Below are 13,934 nucleotides of genomic sequence, written 5' to 3'. Positions count from 1 at the left end.
ACTGTTTTGTGAAGGCTTTAGTGTGCCCCGAACATCTGCAGCTTTCCCTTCCTGGGGCTCAGAGCACGGCCACGCTCCGGCTTCCCCGACCTCTGTCCTGGCAGGGCATTAACCACCTCCTCCCGCGCCGGTCTGTGCCCCTTTACTGCTTCCCGCTCCCCGGCAATATTTTACATATTGCCCAGTAATGCCTGGTTTCCTTAATAGTGTCTCATGTGGGATTTTATCAAAGGCTTTAGGACAATCCCAATAAATTATATCTACTGATTTCCCTTTATCCATTGTTTTGTTGATTCCACCAGAAATCCTCTCCCAGAGCAGATGTGCAGGTTTTGCAGTTGAGAAGCCACCCCATCTTGTTCCATTTCTATCTTAGCCGTTTCATGTTTCAATTAATTTTGAAATATTGAATTGCTGTTCTCAATAGCTCTTGGAAGGGACAATCTGAGGAGTGACACTGGTTTGCATTGCATCTAGGATCTGCACGTAGCAATCAGTTTCTGGTCTTAGGCACCAAGAGGGGACTCTTTTGGTGGGATGTTTGCAGAAGTGGTACTCGTGTTGAGACACCATCCCTGCTTCCAGGAGCTGGGAATCTCCAGGCAGTGAAGGGGTGCATCTGAAATAATCCATGGTCCAAAAAAACCCGGCTCACCTCGGAGCACAAACGCAGGAGGTTGCTCCTTCCCTGCGATGTTGGCTGAGCGCTAGCTTGCTCCGGCTTTGTCCTTGAAACCCAAAGAGTGGGAGTTTGCCGCCAGGCTGGCTGCGGCGGTACGGAGCGGGGAGGAGGCGGCGAAACCGGCCCGTCAAGGGTTAATCATTTCCATTGCAATTGTGTCATCTCTTTGGGGACCTCTCGCTCATTTTGCGAGCGGGCGCTGAAAGCCGAGGTGCGGGGGCTCGTTCTTATTCAGCTGCACGCAGCTTCAGAAGCACCGGACGGCCGCGCAGCTGGGCTCGGCTGCCTCGGCCTTGCAGATGGATGGAGAAAAAGGATTTGTGTGCCTGCGTGTGCTCGTGTGCGCGCGCGCGCGCGTGTGTGTGTGTGTCTGAAACCTAATTGTCTGCTGTCTAATCCGTCAGCCGGGGGGACAGCTTGCACAAGCCCCTTCCAGGCAGGCTGATAAATGCAGCGCTGCCAGGCCCCTCTGTGATGTAGTTTGGTTTAATTGGGATTGCTACGTGCACCGACTCTGTGCGCGTGGAAAGGATGCTGCACATGGGAAAGCGCGTAGCCAAGCTCCCAAGGGACGGACCCCTGTGGCCAGCTGGGCTCCCAGCAGGGTCCAGGGTCCTGGGAAACAGCGTTTGGCAAAGTGACGTGAGGGTAACCCAGTGCTGGACTGGATGAGGTCTGCGGTGGCTCCATGTTGCGTTAAACCGGTGACATTAATAGTGGCAATGCGTGGTCCCACTCTTACGGGCTTTATATTTTGGGGGGGTCCTGCATCACCCAAGATTGGGTTGTAAATACACCCAGCTGCTGGGATTTCGGGATCACCCGGGGTGTGATGCAGAACGTATTGACATCAGCGTGCTGGCTCCGAGATGTCATCTGCCATCTTCAGCGCAGCGGAAGGAGCTGTGCAGGGCTGCCCCTGCCCCGGCTGTCCCCTGCCCGCCACCCCTGATGACCGGCACCGATGCATCGCTCAAGCATCTCTCAGCCCTGAGCACATGGCAGCTCAGGGACTCCCTGAGCCAGAGTGGCATTTTGTCTTTAATACCCCTCAATGGATTTCCCATGGATTTGTCTAGTTGACTTTTTAAACACGTAAGCTTTAATCACCCCCGGAGAGCTGTGGCAAGGACTTCCACTGCTTAACCAAGCACCACATGAGGAACCATCTCCTCTTGTTTCTTTTGAACCTGCTGCCTCTTAATGTTATTGGATATCTCCTAATTCTTTTATTGGGAGACACGGTGAGCAATCAATCTCGGCTCACCTTCTTGAGGCCATATATGTGCCTCTCTAGCTGCTTCTTTTTCCAGGCTGAGATCTTCTTCCTTTGGACTAATTTTTTTGATCGTCCTGCTCCAAACCTTTTTCCAGCTCTGCTGGTGATGTCAGGACTCTGCATGTGGCGACATCCTCATTTGTTATGTAATTAAAGCTGATGTCATGATTACAGCAGATGGTATTTGCATCAGCATTGGTTGCTTAGTGCGTGTTGGTGTCGGGAGGTCCTTGTGTTCTGCCCAGTCACAAGAACTTCTCATGAAGCTGCTGATCCTCAACCTAGGGTTTTAATAATAATATTTTGCCTTTTTGTTCCCTGGCTGAAAGAGACTGGGCCCAGTTATTGTTTATCAGGAATCACTTGCTGTGCTTTGCAAGATATTCCTGACATAGAGGAGTGACGTGTTTGTGTTGTTTCATCCCCCAGATGCTGTCACCTCCACGTTGGTAACCACCAACTCCTCCATCATAAATGTGCATCAGGTTTCAGGACAGGTGATTTGAGGGAATCACCTTTGCAGGTGAGGGATTACAGGATGGCAGACTCCAGCTACTCGTGTGGCCAACAGACATCTCCCTCATGGCTGGAAAATCAACTGTGTGGTGCTGCTTTATCGCAGACCCCAGCGGGGTGCCGGCAGTGCTGCAGGGTTTGGAAGCCAAGAGCCAGGAGCAGGGTGCCCAAGGCCAGGGTCGCCCTGGCCCAGGCTGGGTGGAGGTCTGGCACCTCCAACCCATTCACCCCGCGCTCCCCCCCCAGGGCAGTGGGAGCCCCTGCCCACGGCTGCCCCCCGCCTGGCACGCACTTGGGCAGGACCACGATGCACCAACCAGCCCCAGCCCATCGGCCTGCCCTCCTGCTGCTCTCTGCTTCCCCCTTCCTCCTCCTCCCTCTCCCTTTCTCCCTTTGCCCTCTCTTTGCTTCTCTTTCTCTCCACACCTGCTCCTCTCCTTCCCTCCCCTTTTCTCCTTCCTCCTCCTCCTCCCCTCGCCTTTCTATCCTCTTATCTCATCCCCCTTGTTTTTCTCCTCTCTGCCTGTCCGGCTGATTTACATGCATGCTGCGTTGAAGCAGCTCAGCTGGATCTAATGCCTCCTGCCGTGAGGAGCAGAGCTGTCTCTGGACTCAGTGCGGCACTTCCCTAGGCCGGGGCAGGGGGGTTCTCTGTGCACCCCACCACCTTGGCCCACACTTTGGCCCCTTTTTGCATTGCCTTTTGCTCTTCATGACCTCCCATTCCCTTCTACATCCTTTATCTGATGCTTCTGTCTTCTCCATCTCCCCTGCCAGGTCCCCAACCTTTGTGCCCATGCTGCCCAAATCTCCCCCGGCCTCCCTCCTGGGTGGGTGCAAGAGGATGGACCAAAACCCTGCAGCCAGCACGAGAGCTGGGGGCTGGTTTGCTGTAAGTGGTGCCATTCCCGTGGTCTTGGCACTAGCGTTGACCTGAGAACCCTATGCTGAGTATTTCCAGGTGGAGCCTGTGGGTCCCCCACGCCTCTGCCTGGGTTCTGGCTCTGGAGTGGGAGGCTGGGGCATCTCTCCTGCACCCTCATGGCCCTTGCTGCTCACAGAGCCGGGATCGAAGTGCCCATGTTATTCCCTGGCTCTAATCACTCCCGTTTCCATTCTGCTGATTTGCATTTCCGTGAGAGGAAGATGCCCTGATTAATATCCCCTCAGAAGAGCTTTATTGCAATGGCTCCTGCCTCTCTAATTGGAAAGTGGTCTTAACCTTTCATGCAAGTGGCTGGGATGTTCCCCGCCTGCCAGAAACCCCTGGAAGGGTCTCACTCATCCTGAATTTCAGGGGAGTGGGAGGCTTGGAGGGTCTGACTCTGCCTCTGAAGCAGGGCAGGGACGCCTCTGCCCGAAAAGGGTGCTCCTGTGCATCACACCCCTGATACCAGAGCATGGGACCATCCCCAGCACAGCAAGTTGTCTGGACAGAAGTTAAGAGGGGGATCGCAGCAGAGGGACCTGTTGGGATAATCCAAAACCAACGAGCACCCAGCCAACCCTGAGCAAGCAGCGTAATGCTTTCCAGCTCCCACCCATGCGCTAATTAAGGGCCCATCAGGGAGTGTGTTCATGCCATGTCGATAGAGCTGTTACCATTTACCTTTCTGTGGCCAGGAGGCAGGATCCAACCCAGCAGCCGGGTTCCTACAGCTCTTGCTCCCCAGGGAGTCTCAGGCCCACCACTAACCCACACTGGCAGCTTGAAAGCCTGACTTGCACTTAGCTGCTTTCTGATCTTCAAAGGCTTTGAATGCCCAAGGAAACCAGACCTCGTGCCTTTTCTTCCCGTGCAGTCCCCCGATTCGGACTCTCATGCAATTTATTATCCCTGACACGTGCCACTCCCTCCCCGGGCGTGCGTGGGGAGGGAGCATCACTCTGCTGCTCTTCCCCGGGTACCGGAGCCGGGCTGCCCCGGCCGTGGTGCGAAGCTGCTGCTCCTCACATGCTCCCAACGGCTCCCTGCCCCATGATGCTGAAGGCAGGGCCAGGGAGATGTGCCAGTGTAGGCACTGCCGACTTTGTCCTGTGAAATCTTCCCGCTGGCTTCCCAGCCATGTGCCTGCCGGCCGAGACTGGCAGCTGCCCGCTCCAGGCAGGTCCCTCAGTCCCCTGCCAGCAGGTTTTGCTGCTCCATCCCTCCGGCCGGGGGTCTCAGTCCCTGTGGCTGTGGAGTCTCTTTCCCCCTTCCCCCTCCTGAGCTGGTGATGTGTCTGTTCTGTTAAGACCCCAACTTGCATCTCAGGTACTTTTACCTCCCCTTCCCAATCCCTCTCTGAGGTTACAGAAAAGATTTTTTTTTTTTTTTAATTATTTTTTAATTTTGGTATTTAAGCTGGTTTAGTGGCTGCAGCAGTGAGCGTTCCTGATAAACAGCTCGGGAGATCCAGAGAATAATCTCTCTGCTTGGTGACGGCAGAGGCGCCTATCACAGCTGCTGGCAGCACACAAAAAAGCCATCCTCATCCGCTGCCTGCCCTATCAGCCCAGGGAGGGGAGAAATTGCCTCCATCCTTAATCACAGAATTTGAAATCCCAGCTAGTCTACACCTTTTATTCTTCAGGTTCGCAGGGTTTTGCCATGTGGACATGGGGAGAAATAAGCAACTCTCAGATGAGAACAGGAGTTAGAGAAGGGACTGGGAAGAGGTCGGCTGAGCAGCAGTTCCTCTCCTTTTGCCCGGTATCTCCTGGACTCACCACCCCATGACACTTTCATGGCACCTTTCTCTTCAGGAAGGTGGAATAAGGCTGTATTTTTAATATAGATTCACAAAACTCTGTCATCACTGGCTTTTGTGTGCTCCAAAGGTTTGTGTAACACTGCTGTGGCTGGAGAGGGTATGTGCACTGATATACACGCTTGCCAGAGCCCCGGAGCTGGGGCAGATCCCCAAGAGGTGTCAGGGAAATACAGTAAAAAGGGCAGATGAAAGGATAGAAGAGCACAGGGAAGAGTCCAAGATGCTTCGCTCTTGCCTCAAATAAACACCAGTGAGGAAGATGCTCAAAATTGTCTCTGTGTTTTAGACCAGGTCAGGTAAAGGAACTGGGTTTGTGGCATAGGAATGGCCCAGATTTATATACATTGTCCAGGGAAGCCGATATGCTGGTGCTCGACTGCAGGATACTGCAGCCAAGCAGGTAATGAACCTCTGTCTCAAGGATGTGTGATGCTGAAGCCATAATATCTGTCAGGGGGTAGTTCTGGGGTGCGGGACAGGGCTGGACGTACCCCAGTAACCCCACAGTGACTGCAGAGCAGTGTGTGGATGGAAGGTGCCTCTGCTCCGTGCTCAGCGCCGTTAAATGACAGCGTGGCACCCGTGCACGTGGGCTGTCACTGCTGACAGCCTGCTCAACCCAACGGTGGAAACACAAACGCCCGCCATGCTAGAGACTGGTGTCGGAGTTGCTGGAGATTGCCTTTAATGAGACAGATAAAAGCAAATTAAGATGCAGGGCTGTGGGAGCTGTCTTGAATGCAGCGCTGTGACATTCTTGGGGGGAATCTGAGGTTGCAAATGGTGGCAGAGGCACAGGAGTGGCGATCATAGGAAATGGCCATCTTGCATGGACTCAAACCAGAGAGCAGTTGAGTCCTTTCCAGTGCTTTTTACAAATATCCTGCTCCTCTGCATCCCACTGTGAGAGACGAAGCAGACCCCAGTGTCACACCTTTGGGCTCAAGGTGCGTGATGAATGGTGTTGGTATCGTCCCCTCTCTGCTCCCCTGCCCTCTCCCCCCATCTCCAGTGCCTGGGGTGGGTTTTGAAAGCCCTGCAGTCGCAGGAGGCAACTTTCCAACAACATCCCACTGATGCCGATGGAAATCGCCGGCTGCCTGAAGCAGGGCTGCTGTGGCCCAGGGCTGCCCAGGACACTGGCAGTCCACCCCAACTTTCCATTGAGCTCAGAGCATCTGAGCTATTTCTGTGAAAATCCTGTGCTGGGTCAGGAGGCAGGAAAGGGGCTTTTGCTCCAGCCAGGTCTGTTCTTGAGCAGAGTTTGTTTAACACAAAACCCCCTCCTGTTTCTGAGCAAAAAATGCTCAGGTGTTGACTATTAACGTGAGCAGCATTGCTCAGGCAAATGGTGTTTACACCCCAAAGCCTTCAGACTTTCTAGATTTCACCTGCTTCTCTGCAGAAACCCCTTGAGAAAATGTTACCGAACAAGGCAATACTTGGGTGGATAAATTGCCTGGAACAAACGAGCTGGAATTCGTACGATCCCATTCTTCATGTAAGAAAGATGTCACTCCTCATGCGGTCCCCGGGGAAAGTGCCCACCCTGGGGAGCATCACCCCGGCCTGCCCGCACTGGCCACCCCCTGCTTTGGACTGAGCTGCCTGGGTTTCCATGCACTGCAGTGCTTTTTGCCATCCCTTCCCTGCCTGGGAATTGCAAACAGCAGCAAAGCAAGTTTTCTCCTTTTTTTTTTTTTTTATTTTTTTTATTTTATTTTCAGCCCTGGGCTGAAGGGGAGAGAGATTTGGGGAGTGCTTTAATACTGGCTGCTGAACCGAGGTGTCGAGAGGGAGGTTTGGTGCTGTATTTTGCTGGTGCTGCAGGAGCTGATCCCACCACCAAAAGCATTTTGGGACACGTACCCTCCAGTCGTAATTGCTCATCCCTCTCATGGCACAGCTATTTCTGCCTCAACTTTCCAGCAAGCTGCCTCCAACGCTTCCCAGTCTAAAACCACGCTGGTTTAGAGAGCCAGTTTCATCCCCCTTACATGTCTCATTTCCATATATTTGCATAGCACACAGGTTTCTGGGAGGGGAGGAGGCGCTGGAGAGGCACATCCTTTATTCTTTTTTTTTTTTTTTCCTTTCATCAGAATTGTATTTATTTATTTAAACCCAGCGCTGTTGCTCCAAGGGGTTTGCTCCTCACCGGGTCCTGTGGGTAACTCAGTGGTGGACAGAACTGTCAGGCTGGTGTCCCCAGGCCCCATCCTGGCACATTTTCTCTCCCCTCAGCCCCTTTTCCAAAAGCTCCCCCTGGTCCCTGCCCACCTTAGAGCCACCATCACATATCCAAATATCCCCAGCCTCCTGCTGTAGAGCACAGGTCCCCACCGGTGCTGGTCCAGCATCTTTCTGGGTTGGAGACCACTGGATTTTGGAGGAGGTGATGGACTGGCGGGAATTGGCTTCTTAGGTCTGTATTTTTCCAGTTTCCCAGCCAAATTGGAAATGCAAATAAACCCGCCTTCCCCTCCAAAATCCGGGCAGGCGGAGTTCTCGTTTTTTTGGCAGCGAATCTTCCCTTCCAGGGATGCTCTCAATGTGAAACGCTTCTGGGACCAAATGCAAGCCAGGTGTAAACTTGCTGGAATTGCCACTCGCTATAGGCAATTGCATGGGCCCGGCACTCGCCCGTCGTCCCACAGCATCTCCTCTGGCAGGCTTGGCTGCTGCCTGGCCCGGGCAGGGGGTAAAGGCTTCCTCAGCCCAGCTCCCACCCTGCGATGGCTTTGTGTAAGGGACAGAAAAGTCCATTTTCCCCAGGGTTTGCTGGGTTTTCCCTCTCCTGTCTGGTCCCTCTCTAGGTTTGGTTGCCTCCCTGGCACTCCTGAAGGGCTGGTCCATTGGGATTTGCCACTTCTCTTGGGAAACAGCAAACATTTTCCCTCAGGATGAGTTTCATCACCTCCATCAGTGGCCCTTCCCATTCTGAGAAGGGAACCTCACATTTCCCTCCTGCTGTTGCCCCCATCACCTCAGGGTGCTGGAGAGGTGGGCAGCTGGGGTAGAACGTGTTCAGGGGGATGTGGCGACCCCCAAACTGCTCCATCTCTGTGGGCAACCACTGGTGTGAGCCTCCAGGAACTGGGCAATTGAGCTGATGCATCTCAGTGTCTTGGTTCTCATTTGCTGGTGGACCTGGAGAGATGAGATTTGAGACCGGTTGTGGGGCTTGCCTTATGGGCCATTGTTTCTGATCTTCCTGCAAGTTACATGAACCCCTCTGGGGATCTTCCACACACGTCCTGTGTGCTAGGTGGATTCAAGGCGTGGTTTTAGCAGAAATTAAACTGATGAATCCCCTTCACTCCTTTCCGTGTAGGCCATGTTTCTTCCCAGGTTCTTGCACAGCGTGTGCTGACTGTGTTGCATGGTTGGAAGGTTACAAGCCGGGTGGGATCCCGGGCTGGTTGGCTGGGAAGGTGCTCAGTGGCTGCATCCCTGGCGATGCTCGGCGACAGCCCTGCCTGGGGGCTGGGCAGCCTCTTTGCACTGTGGGTTCATCCTGAACTGATCACTCGCAGTCGTCTGACCATCCCTTGCGAGCAGTAACGCTGCTGGGGTAAAGTTAATATTGCTCATCATAAAGAAATTTAAACAAGCGGATCCATCCAACTCCTCTGCCTGGTTCTCTGTCCTCCTTGGCCTCTGGCACATCCCTTCGTGTCTCTGCTACAATGTCCTTTGCTGTGAGAGGGATGAGATCAAGGTACCTCCTTACTGGCCTATCGAGGCGGAAGGGCAAATCAGCAGGAGAATATCATGTTGGGGTGTTGGTCTGTCACCAAGGGGGCTGTGCAGATGCTGGGCTCCCTTTGTCTGGATTTCTTCCTCCCCCAGGCCAGGACAAGGAAGAGAGACTAGCCCACGTGCAGGATGGGGACATCAGGACGGGGAAGGTGACAGCAGCCATCGGCACTTGGGGTGAGGGGAGGTAAGGTGTGTGGTTCCAGGAACCGATGCTGGGAAGGGAGAGGACCAGCCCCAGGCCCGTGGAGCTGCCTGGAATATCTCACAACTGGCTGGGGTTTAATTTTTTTTTTTTTTATGCAAACTCCTGTTTGCAGCGAATGCGGTGTTTGCGGTTCCTGGTATTGCAGAGTGTGGAGGCGAGCTGCTGACGCCGGCTGTGCTGAAAGCCGACTCTAACCGAGCAAAGGGGAGAGCTGGCTGGCCGTGGCCAGCACGGTACGGCACAGCTCTGCCCGCCAAGGGCTCCTCCGGGGCGGGGGGTTGCTCGGCCACCACCGGTCGCAGCCTGGGTAAATGAGATCTGGGCTGGCAACGCGGCGGGGCTGGGCAGATCTCCATGCTGGAGACCATCTCTTTTAAGACCTGAACTCGGGTTATCAAAACCCAGAGCATCTTCTGGGGTGAGGGCCACAGAGCCCCCCGGCCTGGATGGGGGCAGGGAGGGGGCTCCAGCGCAGGACACAGCCCGCTCTTTGCTCCTGTGCCCTCTCGCTTGCGAAGCTTTCCAACTGCCCGGCTCAGAGGCTGTTTGTCTTCAGCTTGACCGTTCCTCCACCTCCCCCGCCTGTCTCCTCTGCTTCCTCATTCTCGGTGTCGGGTTGAGCAAGAGCAGAGCAGAGCCTCCTTGGGATCAGGGTGAGGCTGGGGGGGCCTCCAGTTCCAAGTTCCTTCTATTTTTTTCTTTTCTTCTTTTTTTTTTTTTTCTTTTTTTTTCCTTCTTCACTCTGCACACAAAGCTGGGCTATGATGAAACTCCAGCTCTGTCTTGCTTGCAGCATTCATGCACAGCACATGCTGGAAATAATTGTCCTTGGTGGAGCTCTGCAAGCTGCAGAGCGATTTAACCAAAAGATGTAGAAAGAAGTTTTATTTCTATGTGCTGTGTTTCAGACTCACTGCAGCCCCGGGTTTATCTACAAGGTGGATCGGAGGCAGGTGAAAGCTTGGGCTGGATCTGCAAGCCCTGTGACCACGGCCAGGTAGTGCCAAGCCTGAGTTAACATATCTTGCCATTCAACAGCACTTATTACATAGGACTCGACACAGCTTTGATCTGCTGAAGCTCAAGCAGAGGCTGCCTGCAATGCCCCTCGTAGCGTAGGCACCACGACGGGCCCGATGCGAACCCTCCTGTTGGTTTCTCCAAGTTTGGGATCAGATGCTGCAGTGGGAATTTTTGTAGGTGCCAAGTCGTGCTGATAAGGGAAATATGTTGAGTGCACACTGCGTGCAGAGTATTCTTCGCAACCTGGCCTCTCCTTTTTGTGCCTTAAATAAATCGCAGATGATTTTTGTGAGTCTTACTTTACATTTTCTAGCTGTACAAACTAGCTGGGGAATGCCTGCTAGGAAGGTCCTGTCCTTTGCATTGTGTTGATGGGCAGAGGGTAAGCTGAAACAGGAGGGTTGGCTCCAGGACCTTGTGGAGGTGTTTGGAGCATATATTTTGTCTGAGCTGCCCTAAGGAAAGGGCCTGTCTTTGGTGCAGAAAGAGAGGGTAAGGCTGGAGCAGCAAAGGCCACCATAATACCTCTTTGAATGAGATTTTGTCTTACCCAACAAGGGCTCCCTGTCCTGAGCTTCAGCATGTGTCAGCAGGAGTTGCATGTGGGGAGTGCGCGCTCAGCACCATTCAGGATATAGCTCATTCTTCTTTGGTTTGTTCATTAGTCATACCAAGTCCTCCCTCTCCAATTTACACAACAGTACTGCAGTTTGTCAGGCTCTGTTGTGGAGTATTTGTCCACAAAAACATTTTGTTTTCTTCAAACCTCCTTTTCTTTCCAAATGGCCAACCCATTCTTCTGTGACTTTCCATAGATTTCTGCTCTTGGTCACCAGGGATCTCTGTTATTGTCCATCTCAGCTGGCTTAGTACTTTGTGGTTGGTCAGGGTCAGATGTGACTGTTTTCTGATCCAATTGGAGAAAAGCCCAAATCCTTTTGCTGTGAAAACTTGGGACTGGCGGCGCAACCATCCACCCCTTGGTGAGGAGGGCCTCCTTGCCACTGCTTTTTTTGGTTTCACCAGCTCCTGTTTTCTAAGTGCCAACTGACATGAGGAGCAATATGTAACCTCTGAACTGTTTTCTCCTACCGAGTCAGTAAGATATGATCTCATGTGTGCTCCTTAGAGCTGTGCAGAAAGAGGCTTTTGCATTATTTACTCTGTTTTGGAGCTGGAGCCAGACCTGACCCTGGTCTTGCTCAGCTGAAGGCAGTAGAGGTGGGAGCGAAGCCCTCCCAGTAACACCGTCGGAGCTGCTGGAGCTGGGCTCAGGTTTCTTCTCGAACTGGTTCTCATGGCTCAGCAGAGTCCGGCCGTGCTCCCCCTTGGCATAATGCTGACACGGGATTTTTTAGCTCAGCTCATCTCTGGTGTAGCTTCCCCAAACACCACCCGCCGGTGAGGTTTTGTGCTCGGGGTTCTCAAGCCAGGTTGACCTGGGGCCAGCCAGCCCTTTGCAGGCGCTCAGTCGTGAGGCAGAGCCAAATTCTTGACTTCTGGCCCTTTGGCGGTGGCCAGGGTCGGCGTGGGGTGGGGTGGGGAGGAGGAGGAGGAGGAGGGCTGCGGTATCAGCCCCATTTGGAGTCCCCCCACCCCCCCGCCCATGGAAACGGTCCCAGCAAGGCTCTTTGCCTGCTGGCAGCCGGCTTTGCCCCCATCCATCCTTTCTCAAGCACAGAGCGGGGAGGGGGGGAGACTCATTCAACACCCGCTTTCCTCTCCCCCTCCCACCGCCTGCATCCCTCCAGTTCCCCCCTCAAAATCTCGCATCGCCTAAAAAAACCCACATTCTCCCTGGTTGCTTTTTCTTGCTAACCTCCGCTTGCTTTGCCTCTCCTCCCCTCCCTCCCTCCCTCCTCTCCATCTCCCTCCCTCCCTCTCTCTGGGGGGAAAAAAGGTCATTGCGCAAATGATTAGTCAGAGCTCAGTTGCTGTAGCAACCGGCTGCTGGAACTGGGACAGGCGTGCAGCGAGGACAACGGAGAGGTCGAGCATCAGCCAGGGCTGGGGGAGCCCAGCCTTTGTATTTGCTTTCAAGAGCCGAGGAGCCAGGCGGTGCGAAGCCCCCCACTCCACGCCACGCACGGGGCCGTTTCACCAGCAGCCCCCAACCGCTCGGCTGAGGTTTATTAAATTGCCGGCATCTCAGTGCCACCATGGAGTCGGTGTGGCCTCAGTGTTTCTCTGGTGTCTCTTGGCGTGGTGGCACCGTCCTTCGCTCCCTGTGCCGGCAAGGAGGCTCCTGCCCTTGGTGGAGTGGCCGTGGAGCCAGGGCACGTCGTGGTTTCCTCCCCGTGGCTGTGACCAAGCCGGGGGGAACTCATGCCGCTGGGGTTCAAGGCTCCTTGTCCTCTTGCAACATCCCACACGTGAAATATGAAGCCAAGTTCCTCCTGATCCTGCAAGAGGAACCAGGCGTTAACTGTGTCCTGCCCATTTCCAGTTCCAGAGCTCTGCAGTCCCTCTGCCTTCATCTCCTGAGCAGCTTCAGAGATGCTTCCAAATCCTCCTTCTTTCCTCCCTGCACTAAATTCAAGGACAGCAGCAAAAGTGCAACGTCCATGGGCTGCTTGGCCTTGGTCTACAGGGCAAGGGCTCTTCTGGGGACAGTCAGGCCACATGCCTGACCATGGTGAAGGTCTTCAACTGGTTTTGTTGCTGAGGCTGCTGGGTGCCGACTGGGGACTGTGTTGTGCAGGCTCAGCCTGTCCTAGCCAAGTCCCAGCCTAGACAATGTGGCCAAGGAGGGCTGGCAGCAGAGCCAGCCAGTCTGTCAGCTGGTGGGACCCTGTGCTGGGCTGCAGAACCAAGGAAGGAGGAGAGGGGACCCCTTCTCAGTCCTTGTCCTGGGCAGTGCTGGTCCTGCAGCCCCAGAGCTTGCCACTGCATGGACCCTTCAGGGGACTTCCACATCCTTCTGGTGTGAACAGGGACCTGTCCCCATCACCAGCTCCCTGCTCGGGCACGGATACCAGTCCTACACTGGTGTGAGGTGGGAGAGCCCTGCCACTTGACTGTCTCCATCTCTGCTATTCCCCTTGCACACCAGTCTTTCGGGGGCTGAAGACCATTTTACCTGGCAGCATGCAGTGCCTGGGTCTTCGAGCAAGCTGATCCTTGCTCTTTTTGTGTTGGAGCAGTGATTTGGAGTCATGCTTCCTTCTGGGGTGCATGTGGAGGGCGAATGGGCCTGAGGTTACAGAGGACTTTGAGACCCCCAAAGGAAAGCGCTGGGGAGGAGGAATGTGTTGAAGCAGTTGGAAGTTGCTGGGGAGGGGATGTAAAACCTCCTCTTTGAGAGAGCTGGGTGGGCTCTGGGCACGATTTTGGGGATGTCTTTGGTCTCTTGCTCAAGGTTGAGCTCTGCGCATCCATCTAGGAAGCTGTGGGTTGGCATCCTCAAGCCTAGAAAATTATTTTAGTCTGATTTTGTGGGAAACAGCAGGAAAGGGCTATTTATGCAGAAAATGGCTTCCAATAAACATGCTTCCTTTGGGAGAGGAGAGAAATTGCTGAGATGTGCTGGAAATCTTTTCATTTTCCTGGGACCGTCCTTGATTGCCAAGAGTGAGCCAGCCACGCGCCACGGCCACACCGGCACTCAGCAATGTTTGCAGCCCTGCTCCAAAAACCTATGTCCCCATCTCTCCATCACCCTGTGGGCAGAGAGGGGCTTTCAAGGGTGCCGCTCGCTCTGCATTGTGCACTGCT

The 13,934-nt window shown here is 54.1% G+C and overlaps 1 long non-coding RNA gene across 1 annotated transcript in view; it reads left to right on the top strand.

Moving 5' to 3' along the window:
- Positions 1–9,345: 9,345 nt before the first annotated feature.
- Positions 9,346–13,934, top strand: part of LOC116958830 — a 36,387-nt gene continuing 31,798 nt past the window's right edge. The window contains exons 1-2 of the long non-coding RNA XR_004405486.1: positions 9,346–9,430; positions 10,106–10,194. This is a non-coding gene — a long non-coding RNA (uncharacterized LOC116958830). The remainder of the gene's footprint in view (positions 9,431–10,105; positions 10,195–13,934) is intronic.

The sequence above is a fragment of the Tyto alba genome, unplaced genomic scaffold (assembly GCF_018691265.1).
Source record: "Tyto alba isolate M040663 unplaced genomic scaffold, T.alba_DEE_v4.0 Super-Scaffold_11, whole genome shotgun sequence".
In the NCBI taxonomy this organism is placed as follows: domain Eukaryota; kingdom Metazoa; phylum Chordata; class Aves; order Strigiformes; family Tytonidae; genus Tyto; species Tyto alba.
Note: the sequence above shows the minus strand (reverse complement) of the source record. Positions and strands in the feature narration are given on the sequence as shown.